Source organism: Bombyx mori, chromosome 1 (genome assembly GCF_030269925.1).
Source record: "Bombyx mori chromosome 1, ASM3026992v2".
Taxonomy (NCBI): Eukaryota; Metazoa; Arthropoda; class Insecta; order Lepidoptera; family Bombycidae; genus Bombyx; species Bombyx mori.
In genome coordinates, this window is record NC_085107.1 from 13,818,149 (window position 1) to 13,831,470 (window position 13,322).

The window sequence follows — 13,322 nt, forward strand, 5'->3', positions numbered from 1 at the left end:
ATCGTTTTATACAAATTGTACATTTTGTTGGCGAAGGTGTTTTGCAACCCATTCTTCAAATTATGTTACACCATTATTTCGAATCCTGATAGCTTGAGGATTTCTTAATATATGTTTGCAGCTAGTTCATTTATTACCTCTGAATGTTTGGTATGCCAAAGTAGTGTGTTGTGTGTTATCAATATTATTTACAAATTTATTTCATAGTAACTGTGCCGTCCTCTGAAAAAGTACAAACTTTATACATGTTTTAGCATTTGAACAAAATTAATTAATGAATAATGTTTTAATGGAATTTATAATTTATACATGCGAAATTATTTTTGAAATTAATGCTAATTTAATTATTATTAGAAAGCAGGTGTGGTCCTAAACAGGCGATGTTAAAAAAAACGATGACAAATTATTAAGATCAAATTTTATGAGCACAAAACTTTTGCGAAAAAACCTAGTGCATATGCGATGCGTCGGCTAGTATTCTAACTAAAGTCGTGCGCTCGCGCTGCTTCTCTCATAAAAATATAGTTAACCGTCACTATTCATCGGCGAATCATATGAGTAACTTCGTACACGCTCTGCTCACGCCGGCAAAGTAAATATAATAAATCGTCGCTCGTGACCGCGAAACACGTGCGCTCCGCGTAAGTACTCTGGGCTCGCCGTGCGCGCGCGAAGATAAGTGCACTGGTAACACAATGAATACCCGTAACGCAAAATATAAAGGAATTACGTTTGTATGCAGTTGTGCCGCACCGGGACGCAACGATACAAGCTGCAACGCACAAAGACATATAGTCCAGAAGCTGGATGACTGCCAAATACCAATCTCCAAGGACTTGTTTCCGAAACAAGTTCAGGCATCGCCTTCGCATCGCGACCAGTTAAAAGTTAAAGTGATCTAACGCGGTGGACACGAGCATTCTTGTCGGATCGGGTGTAGACTATGTGAGTTTTGATTGTGAGTGAAACAAAAAAGCTTAGTGTACTGACGTAACTTGAAGGTTAACTGAAACAAAGTACTGTGCCTGATTTCATTGCGAAAAACATTATGTACTCTATACACGTCAGAAAAGCGATGTACATTAATATTGAGCTTTAAACGAGTAGACTTTTTTAAATTTATACAAATATATAATTTATTGTTGAAAAAACTTTTAAGCAAACAACCCTAGGATAGAGTTGTGGTAACAGTAACTTTTTACCCAAAATTGTTAAATTGTTTCTTAAGTGTTAGTTTAGTATTAGTTGAAACAATCAAACGTACATGAATATACATGGTATATTGCTTCTTAGCTATGGTATATTTTAAACAAAAAATGCATATTTTTAGAAAAAGATAACAAGCATGAAGGGTATATTATTTACTAGAACTTTGCCGTATATACCGTACCGTACCGATTATTTTTTTATATTTATGTTATTTCTTTCCATTTCATTATTTGTAATTTCGAATTCGCATATTGAAAGGGACAGTAAGGAAACTAAAATTACCTTCACAAATTTGATCTGTATACTGAAATTATTCTGAAATATATAAACTATCATCTTAAATATGTAAAGGACAATAATGCTGCGATATTTCTTAAAATCGGCAAGTTATGACAAAATGACCAAGTATAGAGTAATAAAAAAACTGATAACTGAAGTAATTAACAAAAAATAAAAAATGAAAAAATTAACACGATAATCGTCCACTGCATTACAAGCATTGTCCAATACAAGAGCATTATTTCTTCAATAGATACTTCTCATGTAACTATCAAATTGTACAAGGTAAACCGGATAATGTTATGTAATTCAGTCACAGAGTATTTAAAGCGAAACGCACGGTGGGTTCACTGCAAAAATAGGCAAAATGTCACCAGTATTCAAGCTAGGAGTTGGTAGCTAAGGATCAGTGAGCTAGGTAGCCAGTAGTGAGAAGTAATTGAAAAATTGTCTCAATTATTTAATTCGTAGGAACAACAGACGTACAGAACAACGACCATGTAGAATTAAAACGGCTGTAATTATTTTGTAAAGAGTGTATTAATCATTTACATGTCACTCTACTAATAACTTTCATAGTGCGGAGCAAAACCGAAAAAAAATGTAATTTCGTAATAGTAATGGAAAGTAAAATAAGACCTATATTTAAAAGATTTAAATGTTCATGTACACAATGCAAGTCTACTCCTAACACAAAAAAAATTTATTTCATATAGTTTTACCACACTCGTTGTCTTAAATTTCCCTTGTCATGTAAATTTCTTAGCATAAAAAAAACACTGCAAACTGCCTGATGACAAATTCTATCAAAACTGCGGTGTTAAGATCCCACGAATCCATTTGCAGTGTTGTTAAATTTATTTTAATACTGCACGTACTGTATAGTGGAGTTTTTAAACACAGTGGCCAGTGTGCGTCTGACATTTTGAGTAGAGCAATTGTTTGTGGTGCTAAATGAATTATCATTGACTCGAGTAGGTATAGTCATTTTCGATGACTGAGGGTTGACCGATCTAGTCATTTAAACTGTCATTATTTCTAAATCTACCATATTATTTTAAATTATCGAGCCTGGATCGATCGAATAACGCTGCACATCCACATCAGCATCTTTATTTCAGCAACTAGAATTGGAATGTTTAGTTTACAGCCCACCATTCACTGTGATACTGAACTGATAAGAACTGTTCTTATTATTGTCTGATAGATTAAATGAAGGTGTTAGGCCAGTATACCAATATCGATGCCTAAGGAGGCGACGGTGTTATGCCGATACTAGGAATGCCTGTCTTATCATTAAATAGCAAAAACGGATATTGCAACTAACTGACACATCTCTTGAATGTTCTGCTAAATCTTTATGTAGATATGGTTGACACCACTATAAAAGCGTGGCACACGCGACATGAAACTAGTGAATAGCGACATGAATCGAAGAGGCTAAAGCGCCCTGTAAACGGTCAAATTCGTTTGTCAAACTTTACGTTCTCATCAAACAATAGCATAAATAAATGATCAAACAAGTTTGTTAACTTGCCCGTAGATTCGGTTTTCTCCTCGCCTGTGTCGAGCAACGACTGAGATCTCCCATACATGTTCAAACATGTTTGTCAAGCACGCCGTCAATTAAGATTTCCATCAAACACGTAGACTGTTAGACAAACGCATCAAACAAAGCTGCATACTGTCAAATAATTTGACAAACACGTAAAATTTGACAAACAATTTGATCGTTTACAGGGCGCTTAACGGATCGCCTCAAGCAAGCGAAGAAGTGAAATGTTATAGTGAAATCTACCTTGATTGTCCTAATAATTGAGTGTTGAGTGTCACGTAATAATACTTACACAAACAATCGACTTTATCACAACCATTATCAAAAAATGAAATAACTCATTACTTCCTTAAATTATAATTGTAATTGTAAAAATAAATAAAGTATATAATAAAAAAGGGACCACAAAATTGATCTCGATGTGTATTTCCTATACTTGTACAAAAACTGATTTCCAACAAATTATGTATAGTAACAAATATATTTATTCTGTTACTCTTAAATTTACTGTAAAATTATTTTAATCAGTACTAATAGGAATTGGAAATCAAGCAAAATACTAAACCTGATTAGGACCACAGCTGTTACAGAAAACAATATTTACATCAATTTGTATATCAATGTCTACAACGTGCCGCCAAAAATCTACTTTAGAATTAAGTGAGTTTTGCACATCCAAAAAAAGAATATTTCATAATTTAGAATATTTTTATATATACATATACAGGGATCACTTCCATCTTGACCTGTACACCCTAAAGTACAAATTAAAAGGTATTTTACAATGTTCTAAGTTTATAGTTAAATCAATCGAAGAATTATTTTTGTAAGTTGAAAGGGGTACCAACGGGTCATATTTTACTGTTATTATTGGATTAAATACGAAAAGTAGTTGGTATCTATCGATGGAGTCATCGTTAATTTCCACCATATCCATCGATAATATCGAATATATAATGATTTAAAGAATTAATGAAAAATATTATGTAGTTTTGTTTGGTGATTTTTTAACTTGTTGTTCGTTGTCTGCTAACTATTAAGTTTATAGTGATAATTTCGATTTTATTTTTTTAACATTCACTATCTTCAAACGACGAAGTTATAACAATTTAGTCTTTATAAAACTATGTATTAATTTTAAATTCGAGCTATATTCAGAGCAATAAAAAATGTACTCTCATCAAATTTAGCAAAGTCATAAATTTCATATTAAAGTATAGGATATCTTACCGTCGATCTAATCAGATGAGCTCAACTCATTTAGTGTTATTTAATTTGGATTTTTTTATTTAAGTTTGATATTTTATCACATGTACCGTTACGTAGGAATTTAAATTGAATTATGATCAACGTTCGTCGGGCAACTGTTTTATTTATTCGTGGTCGGATGTCTATGAGTGCAAATGCCACTCACATTTATTATCAAAATCAATTCAAGTTCACATATCAACTTGGATTGGTTTTTATGGCCCAAGAATGAAATGTTTTGGAATATTCATTGACTACAGCCGAACCTCATTTCAAACATTTTAAATAATAAAAATTAGATTACGATTATGAAGAGATTAAAGACTGAAATAATGAAAATACAGTATTACTATAAGTCTGATAGTTACTTTTAATGTTTTGTATTTGAGAACACTTAAGACTGAAAGTTTAAGAAAATGATAGTACAAAATATACTAGACAAGTTTTTTGCCTTTATTGTTAAACACTATTTAAGTATATTGCATATTTTGAATTTAATTATTATTCATGAAACGATAAGACTGAATAGCTGTGTTACTAAACTAAGCTTTAGCATACTACACAACAATGTCATTTCAATATTTCCTATATATAAAATCCATGACTGATTTAGTATAAGGAAAAATGTTTTTAATTTTTTTTATGTCAATTATTGTTTATCCTTCAATGTTTAAATTTACAGCATCTCACTTTTTTTTTGTATTTAAGAGAAATGCTTAATTTATTTTTAAAAGAAAAGTCTGTCATTGTTTTTGAGTTATATAAATTTGACTAAATTAATTCAAGATAAATGTTTGGCTCGATCTTAATCTCATTATTTAATAGTACCTGTTTTGTGACTAATTTAATTCTAATAAATATATTGTGATATGGCAATTTATCCATCTATTTTTGAAATTAAACGATATTTACTCTGAGGATGATATTTATCCATAACATAAAGTAATAAAAAAAATCCGCCCATGAATTCGATTAAAAAATATCATACATTACGCAATCCATATTTGTTTTAACGGACTTTTTCTGATTTAACCTGGGTTTAACCCAGATTCCCTGTGCTTTAAACAGCGTGTAATAAAAACCTGTGATCTATCGACGTAATTTAAACTTTGCATAAAAACAAAAAGCATTGTAAACAGTATTCGAAAAGCCCGAACATTAGAGTTGATATTAATAAGCCGCTATAACCCAGACTGCGGTTATTAGGGATACTCAGGTGTTCTTAAATTATGGCCATTATCTTAACATTCAGAATCATAAAGTCGCATTTGATTTATATAGCTAATTTGTTTTTTTCTTGGTGACGTAACTTTTAGATTATAATTGATATAAAATGTTAAGAAGAAAGTTAATATTAAAAAAATTCAAACCAAAAAAATAGAATTTGCCCATTTGAAACTTTAAAAACAGTGATTAGTAAGATATCTGCATCTTAATGTCCTGAATCAAATTTTCAATGATGTCTACACATTTTTAATGATTACGTAGAATTGTGGTGTAATTACTTATTTAACTAAATATTTACAAGCCCTTATAATCCTGTTTTTTTGTTTTTCTCTTATTTATATTGATTACATTGACGATTATTTTTAATTCTGGATCAAGTTTTTGTTACACACTGTTATCGAAATGCAATGCGAAAGCTTCCTCGTTACTGTAAATAATTATGCAAAGCGTTAAATTTAACAGGATTATCTGAACGGACGGTGTATGGTAAGTTTTGGCAAGTACAGTACACGATCCGACAAGACATTTGTCACAAGTTTATTGGGATTTTTTTTTTAGATGTGTGACTAAAGTGTAGTACCCATTTCTCGGATTGTGAGCATTCTGATCTTCGGTGATTAAGAAACTTTTCTCCGGTTCTTGCGTTCTAGTGGGAATATCGGAAAGTAGCTTTCAACTGTAATTCAAGTTTCATATAGCAAAGGTGGATCAAATGAAAATATTACCTTTAGTCTAACAAGCGATTCCATTATTAACCTAGCCCACTTTGCTGGACGATCAAAAGATCTAACTATGATCCGATCGCTACCAAATACAAATTCACTCACTAGGCCATTTCCTAAAAAAATCATCGATATTGATCCAGGCGTTTCGAAGTCTAAAGGGAATATGCATACACATATTGACATTTAGGCATATGAATAGATATTATACATATGCCCATCCAAAAGTTCGACGAGTACTCATTGGCAGGGATGGTCTAATGAAAATCTGACCCGTAATGTGAAGAACAGGCCGTTGTTGAAGTCAGAAGCCAAGAAGCTTCAAACTATAAATTCGGCTGAAGGAGGAGCAACTCTCGGTGTGATAGCTTTTTACCTGAGTAACACTCGGCTCCAAGAGCAACTTGAATGTCGCCAGCTGATTAGTAACCGACATGTTCAGCGGAAGGTGAGCTAAAATCTACCTACACAAACAAAGTCCCTCTACACTTGTCCAAAGAGTCGCGTGTCGAAAAGTTCCTCGACGATCTGGCATAGCGCATTTTGTTAGTTACTAGATTACGGAGTCCTCCGGGGATATTATAAATGTATTGGTAGTTTTTGAGGGTATGGCGCATTTTGAAGCAAACGTCCAGATTCTTCAGGTTCAAATTGTTTGGAAAGTAAAGTGGGCTTCTAATTTTGCCAGTTTTCGGCAGAGTGAAGAGATCCTTTGCGGCTTTTTGGGCGGGGGGTAACTGCATAACGCAACCTCGATTATGGAAGACGGGCTGACAGTGTGGAAGTCCAACTAAGTTTACGAGAGGTGTTCAATAAATGATGATAATGCCATAAATTATTCATTGGACAAATAAAAAAACTGGCAGCCATTAGATAATAGGTTGGGGAAAAAGTCTTTTCGCAATAAAGTATGCATGAACTTGTAACAAAATCTCTTTAGCTATACTATTTGTATCTGGCTGGTTTTGGTATCATTAAAAGTTTAAATTTTAAAGAAGTTAATTCCAAATTCAAATTAGGAAAATGTTTTTTATTTATTTTTCGCACTGTCAAGATGAGTGAATCTAATGAAGAAATTCGATACATTTTAAAAAATTACTAAAAAAAAGGTAAAAATGCAACGCAAGCCGCGAAAAAAATTTGCGATGTTTATGGACCTAGTTCAGTGTCTGTGAGAGTAGCACAAATTTGGTTTAAGCGTTTTCAAGCTGGAAATTTTGATGTCAAAGATGTAGTCGCTCTGGTCGCCGTATCACGGATAAAATGGATGTCATTTTTGAAAAAGTGGAGCAAGATCGGCACGTCAGTAGTTGCGACGTAGCTGAAGGACTGGGAATTGACCACAAAACAGTTTTGGCGCATTTGAAAAGTGGATCACGTACGACAAGAACGTGCGAAAAAGGTCGTGGTCAAAGGCTGGTCAGGCTTCACAGACTGGTGAAACCCGGGTTAACTCGCAACAAGTTGATGCTGTGTGTGTGGGATTGGAAGAGTATTATTCATTATGAGCTGTTACCACCAACCAGGCAGGACCATCGATTCTGAACTCTACTGAGAACAACTGATGAGATTAAAGCCAGAAGTTGAGAGAATTAATCGGCCCGAATTAATCAACCTCACACACTCTTTAGCCACTCAGCAAAAATTAAGAGAGCTTGGCTGGGAGGTTTTAATGCATCCGCCGTATAGTCCTGACTTTGCACCTTCAGATTTCCACCTGTTTCGGTCTCTTCAGAATTATTTAGGCAGTGTTGTCAGATTAACACCACGAGAGGACTGCCAAAACCAATTGTCGCGGTATTTTGATCAGAAGCCCTAAAATTTCTATAGCAATGGGATCGTGTCCCTACCTACAAGATGCAAAAACTTATCGAACAAAATTGTACCTACCTACATACTTTAATAACATAAATGTAAATAAACTATATTAAAAAATGTGATTTTTCTTAAAAAATGCGAAGAAACTTTTTCCCCAACCTATAATAATAAAAATAAAAACAATGTATTCCTTTGTTTTTTCAAAACAAAAGTCGATTGTTTGCGTCACGTCGAACCTGTCCTTAAATTGAATGAAATTGAAATTCGCCCGGTAATATCTGCTTGATTTTTTTTTATTATGGAGCTGGTATATCAAGACCTGAGAACAACATTTGGGAGTTCATGCTTCTCCACATTCTACGCGCTTTGGTGTGCTGGGCTCAAGCGTGGAAGAACTTCCATTAACAACGACCCCCGCACGGGACGCCGACATCGGTACTGATTGAACAAATGATTAAAAAAGTCTGGGCAGATCGTTGTGTTACTGTTTATTTTATAGCAGAGGAAGATTTGTAAGCGCCCATAATATTTTCTGACGCGCAGAAACAAACGAGACAGAATTTCACAAAGCTGTTTGCGTTTCATAATAATTAACGAAACATGGATTCACTATTGTGAGCCGGAAACGAAAGATCATGTTTGCCTGTTTTTACTGGGACAGCCAAGGGGTGGTAACAGCCAAGTGGGGTGCCACTGTTTCGAGAACTACGCATGACAACTAAAGTTTCGTAAGGAAATACGCAAACAACGGCGTGGAAAATTCGCTAAAGTTGTTTTGTTTTACTAAAATAACGCCCCCACGCACAAGACCCAGAGTTGCGATAGCTTCCATTTAAGAAGGTGGCTTCGAGAGTGAGAGAAAGTATGCTTGTACACAAAATAAATAAAAAAAGCAAAATATTAAATGGAAAAATATGTACGATTCGTGGTCTAAGATAAATTTGAAGATGATGATGCAGTGGTCGCCGCGATATACTATTATTTTAAAGAGGATTTTTTGATAAAATTAGGTGTTTGTGATTACGATTAATCTAGTCTGAAACTCCTCCGGCATGGATTTGTAATTTTCTCCGACCACCGGCACCGGGGCGTCCGCATCCAGTAACACTTCAGTGAAGCTCCTCTTCCATTTACATTTTCAGACCAATATAGGTTGCAAACCAAGAGCTGAGCTAAATTATTTTAAGCTCGCATAGCTAAAATATTCTTTTCTCTAGTGCAGACAACGAAATGAGTAACTTAACTGAAATGCGTGAAATTAAGATCTACTTAGACAAAGGCTACAATTGTCCCTTTATGAATAATTATAAGCATTAACTAATTTCTCCAATATAATGGTTATTGAAACTTTCTACATACTTCATACTTTCTTAATCATAGTCTCTTAATACTTAATACTTTCTTAATCATAACTTCCCGTGGCTACACGTCCGTTAAACTGCTACAACTTGCACAGCATTGACTTTAATTTTGTTCAATTAGAAATGTGGACGCAATAAAATTTTAACTCTTGGATAGCTAGGTAACCTTTGATACAGCTTCTAGCTCTTGGTATGCAACAATCCTTATGCACAGCGAATATTTAACGACTGATGACTAATAGATGTTTCAACTATAGCAATGAGCGAAAAAAATGTAAAAAAGCATCGCGATTTATTCCTTTTCGTATTATTGATTTGTAATTTCATCTTTTATTTACAGCTGCCAGTTACATGGCGGTTTTACGTGAACATTTATTCAATAGCAATGGGAACACAGTAGTGAAAAGCAAAGTGACAGTGTCTATGAGTGCAAGAGTGAAATATTCCTAGTCCAATGACCGTTTTGGTTAATGCGCAAACGTAACCAATTATATCGTTAGTTATAATAAGACTTAAATGCGATTCTAAAAAAGCAATTAATAGGTTTGTTTTTAAATTGTATTAGATGTAATGTATTGTTTGATCGTGAATTTTGATTCCTTTTTTTATGATAAGTTGATGACAATATATCAGCAGAATATGGTATTAATTCTGGTTGCCGAACAAAATTATAGCTCAAAAGTAAATTGAGCTACGTAAATGGTACAATGAAGTAACATAAGTTAGGTACGTAATGATTCGAGTACTATAGGAGTTAAAGCCTTAAATCTATTAGATTATTATGAGATGAATTTTAATAATCTATGAATTTTCAGACCTCATACATCTTAAAACAACATCTTTTGTTGTCTTAAAAAGTATTGGGTCATATCAGGTCAGAAGTATCATTGTTGTCTTTTAATGCTCCATCACAGTTACTATTTAATTTAGCATGGTTTGTTCTACTATGACCAACGGTAAAAGCAAACAAACAATTATTTCTTTAAGAGAATGATGAAAAGCTAGGATGATAGTTTTATTTATTAAATAATTATCCGAACAGTCAAAATAACTCCAATCAATAATAATACTTAACCAGATGATTGACAGTTCATGTAGACAAACAAACCATGCTTACACATCAATAAAGATTTAAAATGTGCTTCCAAAAAGGTCATAAACACACAAAGTTCGATCTGTTGTTGAGTACAGTACAAATTAACTAGTATAATACTCAATAAATAATTTCTCATAACACAATACAAGTTTGATACAAGAAAGATTGGGTAAAATGGTTAGTGCTTTTCAATCTAGTGAAATCATCATTATTATTTTCTTTAGGAATATTATGTTATTAAAATGACAATAAAGTGAAAAATAGAACATGAAGGTCTAGGTGAACATGAAATACTAACATTCTAATTGAAGTAAGTTTGGACTGTATTCACCGTTTAAAAATGCCCATTGCAAATAGACAACTGAACACCGGTGAGCTATTTCACATTACATACAAATGTTTTTCATAAAAATAATCAAATGGCTTTTTTATTGCATAGTTTTCATGTCTTACAATTTACCTCGTGTTAAGGTTTATTCAATAGTTAACAACCGTTCAAGCTTTTAAGCCAGAATTAATGGCTTAACTGGAATGTAGTGGCAGCATATTGTTACGAAGAAAAAGGGATACGTAGATATAGCTGCAGCTAGAAGAGGTCGGATCTCATATCCATATCCCCTGGTATAGCTGGACATATATCTTCTTACCTAAAATGTAATGTAAACACTAGTTATATTACTGTATAGACCGAAACATATTGACACTTCATTACAGAGCTACGAATTTCTTTAATACGAAAACAATGACTCTAATCGACGTCTGAATTACAGTATCTTACAGACTATCGAAATTGTAGGTTCGATACCTATAATGAAATACATTATTCTCACAGCTGGAGTCCCGCAAGGCTCTGTCCTCTCACCCCTCCTATTTAGCTTATTCGTCAACGATATTCCCCGGTCGCCGCCGACCCATTTAGCTTTATTCGCCGACGACACGACTGTTTACTATTCTAGTAGAAATAAGTCCCTAATCGCGAAGAAGCTTCAGAGCGCAGCCCTAGCCCTAGGACAGTGGTTCCGAAAATGGCGCATAGACATCAACCCAGCGAAAAGTACTGCGGTGCTATTTCAGAGGGGAAGCTCCACACGGATTTCCTCCCGGATTAGGAGGAGGAATCTCACACCCCCGATTACTCTCTTTAGACAACCCATACCCTGGGCCAGGAAGGTCAAGTACCTGGGCGTTACCCTGGATGCATCGATGACATTCCGCCCGCATATAAAATCAGTCCGTGACCGTGCCGCGTTTATTCTCGGTAGACTCTACCCCATGATCTGTAAGCGGAGTAAAATGTCCCTTCGGAACAAGGTGACACTTTACAAAACTTGCATAAGGCCCGTCATGACTTACGCGAGTGTGGTGTTCGCTCACGCGGCCCGCACACACATAGACACCCTCCAATCCCTACAATCCCGCTTTTGCAGGTTAGCTGTCGGGGCTCCGTGGTTCGTGAGGAACGTTGACCTACACGACGACCTGGGCCTCGAATCAATTCGGAAATACATGAAGTCAGCGTCGGAACGATACTTCGATAAGGCTATGCGTCATGATAATCGCCTTATCGTTGCCGCCGCTGACTACTCCCCGAATCCTGATCATGCAGGAGCCAGTCACCGTCGACGCCCTAGACACGTCCTTACGGATCCATCAGATCCAATAACCTTTGCATTAGATGCCTTCAGCTCTAATACTAGGGGCAGGCTTAGGGACCCCGGTAACCGTACTCGTCGAACTCGACAAAGAGGTCGACGTGCAACCTAACCCATGCATCAGCCCGCTGAGTTTCTCGCCGGATCTTCTCAGCGGGTCGCGATTCCGATCCGGTAGTAGATTCATTCGCGAAACAATTGCTCTTGAGTTGTTAGGTCTCCTTCGGAGGCGCTCGGGCAGTTGTTAGCAAATCCCACCCCTCTTGGCTGAGCCTTTGCTCGCCCACCTGTCCTGGTGAAACTGGAAAGGCCTTCGGGCCACCAGTAAACTTTCAATCATAAAAAAAAAAAAAAAAAAAAAAAGAAATACATTAAAAAATGTTAAATTCCGAATTACATAAATTCACCATCACGACCATTCAGAAACTATTATGTACTTATCTACTAGTTAAAATTACTATTGCACTATAGTATTTTAAAGGCAGATGTAATATTGTGAAGACGATTAATAGGTATCTACCGTAGGTACTAATACCAACACAGTCACACCTGTTTTGACAGTGACAATTGACATAGAAAACACATCAAATAGAGAACCGAAATGTGCTTATCGATCCAAGAATTCCATTGATAATAAAATAAGAGCGTTTGCCATAAAAAAAAACTATTCGTCCACCTCAATGTTATACTACATTTTTTCCCCAAATGATCAGTTTTTTTTAAACTATGAATGGTTCCAATGCACCATACTTAAAAGAAAGGGAAATAAGTCGCTGGTCTTCCTCTGAATCTTATATGGCAGCTAAGAATTCTTCAGCTTCCTGCCCCTTGGAATTATTGTGATTACAAATACTACCACTTCTTTAATGTTTTTGAGCGAGTTAATAATAAACCGCCCTGTAAATGTACTACTCAATTTGAAAGAGTAAAACGTCATAATACGAATTGAGTTTAAAAAGATGAACTTACACGCAGTATGTTTGTGGACTGCTGAGATCGAACTTAAATTTGGAGAAATTGTACTTGAATTATTATGAACTTTAATTCCAACACATTGAGGTGGTAAGAATAGCGTAATATGATTTTGTAGGATGGCCGAGACGCCTGAAAATAACAATTTAATACTACATCTAATGCGTGGAACATTCTAATATG

The 13,322-nt window shown here is 35.0% G+C and overlaps 1 protein-coding gene and 1 long non-coding RNA gene across 3 annotated transcripts in view; one reads left to right on the forward strand and one right to left on the reverse strand.

Annotated features, from left to right (window-relative positions):
• Positions 1–10,000, forward strand: part of LOC101739895 (uncharacterized) — a 25,711-nt gene extending 15,711 nt beyond the window's left edge. The window contains exon 11 of one of the 2 annotated variants that reach the window (XM_038013657.2): positions 9,760–10,000. The gene's annotated coding sequence lies outside the window, so the exon portion shown is untranslated. Of the gene's footprint in view, positions 1–742; positions 5,168–9,759 lie in introns of those variants that run through there. The other variant, XM_038013699.2, reaches the window with a different exon arrangement.
• LOC134199290 (uncharacterized) lies at positions 1,577–12,724 on the reverse strand. Its single transcript, XR_009973725.1, has 2 exons — positions 12,565–12,724; positions 1,577–11,162 (listed from the first exon to the last, which is right to left on the reverse strand). It is a non-coding gene; the product is annotated as an uncharacterized LOC134199290 (long non-coding RNA).
• Between the last annotated feature and the right edge of the window lie 598 nt (positions 12,725–13,322).